A 6,588-nucleotide genomic window follows, 5' to 3' on the forward strand; every position below is an offset into this window, starting at 1 on the left:
CCTGGACAATATCCGGCAAGTATTTCCCTAGCCTTTTTTTTTGGAGAAGATTAGTTAAGAAGGGACCCATTATCTTTTCCACAATATATCTCTACCCAGACATACTGCAACTGATGTTGTATGAATTTTCGAGCACCTAGGTTCTCTGTGTTAGGTGCTTTTTTGTTTTCTGTTTGTTTTTGGTTTTTTGTTTTGTTTTGCAAAATGAGTTATAATAATCTAAAGATTGAAGCCAATTTCACAATCTGGTAAGGGTAAATCAAGTTAGACATCAGGAGGGCAGACATTGATTCATAACTATCTGAGCCTTTAGGGTTAAGGGATAGGCTGCTCTTGAAGTGGATGAAAGAATTGAGAAAATAAAATATATACAGATTATGTCAGAAGGCATAGTATGACCCCCATAGAGACTTTGCATGACAGTGGAAATTAAGTATAATTAGTAGCTTAGAAGTTGGATATAATCAAGTTTAATCAACTGGAATTAGATTGTTTCCTATCTGCTATGCCTACCCTGGAGAAAAAAAAGCACCCAGCCATATATTTCTTTGTCATCCAAAAGATGATTTTGCAGCATCCTCCTCTGTACTAGGTAAACATTGTGGTTTCTTCTTATTTAAGAGGCAACTCAAGTACCATCTTCTTTATGAAGCTTTCCTTATATCCTCAATTGCTGGTACCCTCTTTCCCAAACCAGCTTGTATTTATCTACTTTACATATGTTTGTGTTTGTTCACATTATATTCATGCTGCCAAAAATTTATATATAAAGTTATATGTATATATGCACCTGTGTGCATATATACATTCATGTATGAGCCTGCATGTGTTCATCTACATGTAAATTCATTTATATACATATGCACAATCCATGTATACATGTATGTAACTGTGTGCATGTATGTGTGTGTGTGTGTGTATATATATACTGGACAGACAAAAAATCAAGAATGAAAGGATCCTTACGTGTCTCAGGGAAAAGTCCTCTGTCAGAATGAAAGTTTTATCTGAGTAGGGATCCTTTCATTCTTGATTTTTTGTATGCCTAGCGCCAAGCACAATGCTTGGAACATAAGGCACTTCATAATTGCTTGTTGACTGATTTATTGATTTTTATCTTATCTATTTATTTCCCTTCCAAATTTTCCCTTAATAGCTGATATTTCATTTATTTTTAAAATAAATTTTGTTTATATTTTTTATCTCTCCATTGCCTAAATGTCTTCTATCTCCTTTCCTAATGCCTTGCCAGATTGTGATTCTAATTCTAATTTTATTAAAACAAACAAACAACAAATGCCCTCTTGCTTTATTTCCTCTAATCAATTTTGGAGCTGCTGAGAGCATGCCATTCTCTTCTCTAAGGCTCCATCGGTGTCTGTTGTACAGTGGGTCTCCTCTGGTTTTTCCTTTTGGGTTCCTTTTAACCCACATAAGTTTGTCCTGATAGTGGGGGATTTTTGTTGTTGTTGTTTACAATTAGGAGCTGACTCCATCCCTTGCTTTTTACCCTCACAGGCCCCCAACATCAGGGACCATGATGGACGTCAGGTTTTCTGTAATACCTACCTCACCTTCACTCTTGCATTTCTGATAGCGTGTTGAGTAGGTTGTTTCTCCTCCTATAGCTCCAAGGGATTTGAGTCATGTTCTGCCAACCCCTATATTTTTGCATGACGACCGATGTGTTCTAACTCCACAAGTATGCTAGGGGCTGATACCAGCTTAGGGGTACCAATCTAGTGCTTAGCTTAGCACAATGCCTAGCACACACTAGGTACGTAATAAATATTTATTGAATGATTAATCAAATTGTTAAATTTGTACCTTGGAAATTATCAAATTCTTTAAATCAAGACTTAATATATTGCTATGTAGATTGTCAAGAATTAAGGCAATGATGGAAAAATTAATATGTAATACAGATTAAACTTGAAAATATGCTGTTCATAGATTTTTAATTGTTTCCCTCCTAGACAGTGGTGCCTGACTCTATCCCCCATTCCTGTTCATATAGTACAGATCTACTACAAATGGTAGTCTCTGCATACTGGAGCTAAGACCAGCTTCCACCTCCTATAGTGTGAACACTCTCTGGATGCCTTCAAGCCTCAGATGGTTTTCTTGAACATTCCTGGCCACGATTAATTTTTGTCATGATGACTGTTGTTCCATAGATGCCCTTTTATGTCTTTTCTGAGGTATTTGCAGGAAACCTGAATTTTTTTTGGACCTTTTACTTCTGTATTGTAACTGGGATCCTGCATTGTCTTGTGATTAAAGTGTGGGGGCCAAGTTATTCAGGCTGCAGAGGGTGGTCATTGTAGCTTTAAGAAATACCTTGGCTTCCAATGAATTATAATTATAAAGAAGAACAGTTTTGATTTTTAAAAATACTACTTTGCTTTATGACACCACCAAATGCATGAACCAAGTTTCAGAAACTATCTCAGAAGCTAATTATGCTGTACCCCCCCAAAGCCTTAAATTATTTTCAAAATAATTTAATTTATCTTTGTAACTCAAATTTAAAGACACCATCCTCCCGCAACTCCATCAGCTTGGCCCTGACTAATTCTCTTTAGCAGTCTTCTCAATAATCATTCCAATTTCCACAAATAACCTGGCTTTCGAGTTCTCATGGGCGGGAATGACAGAGAAAACTAATTGAAGCTGCTGTTTGGTTTGGTTTTGGTTTGGTTTTTATTTTCATTTTTATGTCAACAAAAAGAATCAAAGAACGGCCTTTCCTACTTGCTACTCTGTTACTTCTCTCTGCAATGCCAATGTGAATTATGTAGTGGTAGGAAATGATATAAAATAACGGTAAAGCCATGACTAGTTTACGTGTCCTTTCTGCTCCTCTGTATTCTCAAATGGAAATCCTTCTAACACATCACTGCATTGTGAGTCTTGTTACACCACTGAAATCAACAGTGAAGTTTGTTTTTGTTTTCCTGTCACTAACAAATTCCATCTGGTTGTGGCATATAATGGGATTTTTACCCTATTCTGGTAGAGATATGAGCACCAGCAATATGAAAAACCTTTTTTTTTTTTTGCTGCTTCCTCTCACTTTGCCAGGATAGGAATGGCCCCAGAGAAGTAGATTTATGCTTCCATGATAAATACAGTTAGTTCACAACTGCACACCAAGTACTTGTTCCTATCATCTTTACAACCTACATAATACATCACAGAACCACAGACTGAAAAGGAAACTAATTAACCTTTAAAGTGATGAGGACACTGTGGGGCAGTTTGGCACCATAGCAGGGATGAAAATCCCAGACAGACACATGCACTGCTACTATGAAGTGATGGCTATAGGCCAGTCTAGATCAGGCACCATTGTTAACTAAATGACTCCCTGACTGTAGCTATTCCATCCTTCAGCAAGAAGCAAATGAATAAATAAGTGATACACCATGTACCATTTAATGTGACTTAAGATATTACAGATAGCTTGATAAGGAGACTATACAAACCATTTAAATAGCCCTTTATGAGTTTTCACTGTATAAATTCAGAGAAGAATCAGAAAGCAGTAGATAAGTCAGTCTTTTATATTTAAGATTTTTTTCAATTTACAAAAATATATTTTCTCTCCCTTCTACTTTCTTCCACTAAGGAAAGAAAGAAAAGAACAGAACAAAAACAAAACTTGTCACAAATGTACATAATCAAGGAAACCCAATTCTGGCTGACTGTGCCTCCCCTCCAAAAAAAGTATCTTCTTCACCTAGTTTCAGATCAATTAGTCAGTATTTAATAACAATTTACTACTTAACTAGGCAGTAGCTAGATTGTGCCATGGAGGAAGTGCCAGGACTGGAGTCAGGAAGATTCATCTTCTTGAGCTGGACATGACAAAAAACTGCTGAACAACAACTTGTCAGGCACTGTGCTAATCACTGGGGCACAAAACAAACAAAAAAACCAAAAAAACCTGAAAACCTCACATGTGCTGATTTCAAGTAGCTCACTTTTGAGTGGAAGAAGCAACACCTAGCTCTGTATATATGAGGTATAAACATAGGGAAGGCATGGGGATGTGGTGTGGGTAGGGTGTCCTCTTGTATAGAAGTTAAGATTGGAGTTGAGTCTCAGAGGAAACAAAGGACCTCAGAGTTGGGTCTGAAACTGAAGAGGGAGAACATTGCAGACAATGATTAAAGCCGGTGCAAATACACAGACTTAGGAGATGGTGTATTACATGAAGCTGAGCAGGTAGACTAGTGTAGCTAGATCATAGAATCCATGGAAGGAAGCAAAGAATAAGAAGACTGGAAAGGTTGGAAAGGTGGGAGAGGGTGTACAGAGAAGAGCTTGAAATGATAAAATAAAGACTTTATAGTTGATCCTGGAGGTAACGTGCAGCCTCTGGAGTTCACTGAGTACAGAGGTGACATGGTCAGACCTGAGCTTCAGTGAAATCGTTTTGGTAATGAGGAAGATGGATGGGAGTGGGTAAGAGAAGTGAGGTGAAGTACAGAAAACCATTAGAAGGCTATGAAAACATCCAGGTCAGAGGTCATAGGAGCCTGTGGTGTCTGTGTGAGTGAGAGGAAAGGATAAATATAGCAAGGTAGAAATGAAAGGATTTTACACTAGATTGAATATGTCTGATGAGAGTGAGTGAGGAGTCAATGATAACATGGAAGTTATAAACCTCGGTGCCTGGGCGGATGGTGGTGCTCTGATATGCTAATCTGCATTAAGGTGGAATATTTTCCACATTAAGGAAATGTCAGGTTAGGATGCCATTTCTGAAAAAAATAGTTAAAATAAATTATATTCTTCACAAATTGATCTAAGAAAATTTTGTTTTTTCAGGACTTTAACCATGTAAGTCTAAAATTAAAGGAAGTTTCTCAAACCAAACTATAGCTTCGATATGCTCACTCTCATCACAATGGGACATAACAAAATTTTCAATTCACTTTGACTCATATAATGTTATTTTAGAAGCAGGATCAGAAGATTGATCTGTAGGCAATTGCTAGAGATCATATAATTCCTGAAATTACATATTCAGGATTGGCTGTCTGATAAATGTGCAAAACAATAATGCCCACAAAGTGTTTATTAATGTTCTGCAAGTTGAGAGAGGTCTCTCTCGGGAATTGTTTGACCTTCATTCTTATCATACCAGTTGACAGTTTCTACCAGAAAAGGGGGATGAGGAGAGAGAAGGGCCTGTAAAACATCTTTCTCTTCATATTGATCTTTCCATTGAGTCAGGAGAAACATTTTTATCCGGTAGTGCATTAATGTGGTGAACACTTAGGCATCTATCTGGGAAAGAGTAATGATGTCATCTAGCCTGCTCTACAATCACCTATTCGATTTTCCACATTTGAAAGCACTGATCTCCATTTCCTTCTTTTAACTCAAGTCAGGCTGAAACCAGTTACAGCCTGCTAATTTCCTCCCTGTTATTTATTATCCTTAAATTAACTTTAAGATCTCAACATTCTCTGCTTATAAAGAAACATAAATGTTATAAGCCAGTAATATGTCATTAATAACTGAAATTCAGCAATGATGCTTACCATCAGTAAAGATGATGAAAGCCCAAGTAGTGAGGGATATATACCACAATATCAAATAGAATATTTTCTTCCCTTGTGGAGTCTAAATCCTCTTAAATATCAATGTTAAAAAAAGGATATGTGAAGTATTTTCACTTGCATAAGACTGGCTACCTGATGGGCCTCTCTAGGAGTTAAAAGTAGCAGGGCTATCTTTGAAAACCTGGTTGCAGAATTGAAGTGGAATGAAAACCCTTTTGTTCAGTAAGAGGAAAAAATGCTTTTAAAAGATATGAATAGGAGTAGACTTCAGAACAAGCCTTCAGAGGTTTTTATGGCGTTGCTTTCAGGTTTCATGTACTTTGGACCAGTCAAAAAATGTTGTGATCCAAAGGATAATGAAAAGATACATGAAAGGTATAAGTAGTATGCAGCATATTACCAGGAATGACATATTCACTGACTATCTGCTGCTCTGCTTGTTTTCAACTCTAAGGAACAAGATGTCCCTCCCAGGAGAAGCTGATCACTTCTAATCTCATCATCACACTGCCAACTCAGCCTTGGGTATTTAATCACCTACCCACCATCGTAAAATCCCTCTCCTCTCTGAATGGAAAGCAGGAGAGGGAGGACCATTTGACCCTTTCCAAAGCTCTCCTATATAAATGGAATTGAACTGCAAGTTAACCCTATGTTCTGTCTGCAACTCTGCTTAGTTTCAACTCCATGAATCAAGATGGCCCCTCCGTGCATGACTGCTGGTATCTCCCCCTTTTCTAGTTTCCTTTTGGGTCTTGTCTTAACCCGTTAGAAGGTAAGCTCATTGAGGGCAGATATTGTCTTTCTTTTTTTTTCTTATTTGTGTCCCTAACACTTAGTACAGTGCCTAGAACATAGTAATTATCTAATAAACTCTTATTCAATTCAATTCAATTGAAGTAACATAAAAAACTTCATGAGGAAATATATGATTAGAAAAAGAAGTCTTCTAGTCATGTGCTGAGTGCTAAAGATAACAGATGTGTAACCTGAGTGCTAGGTGGCATAGTGA

The sequence above is a fragment of the Phascolarctos cinereus genome, unplaced genomic scaffold (assembly GCF_003287225.1).
Source record: "Phascolarctos cinereus isolate Bilbo 61053 unplaced genomic scaffold, phaCin_HiC Scaffold_2;HRSCAF=192, whole genome shotgun sequence".
Lineage (NCBI taxonomy): Eukaryota > Metazoa > Chordata > Mammalia > Diprotodontia > Phascolarctidae > Phascolarctos > Phascolarctos cinereus.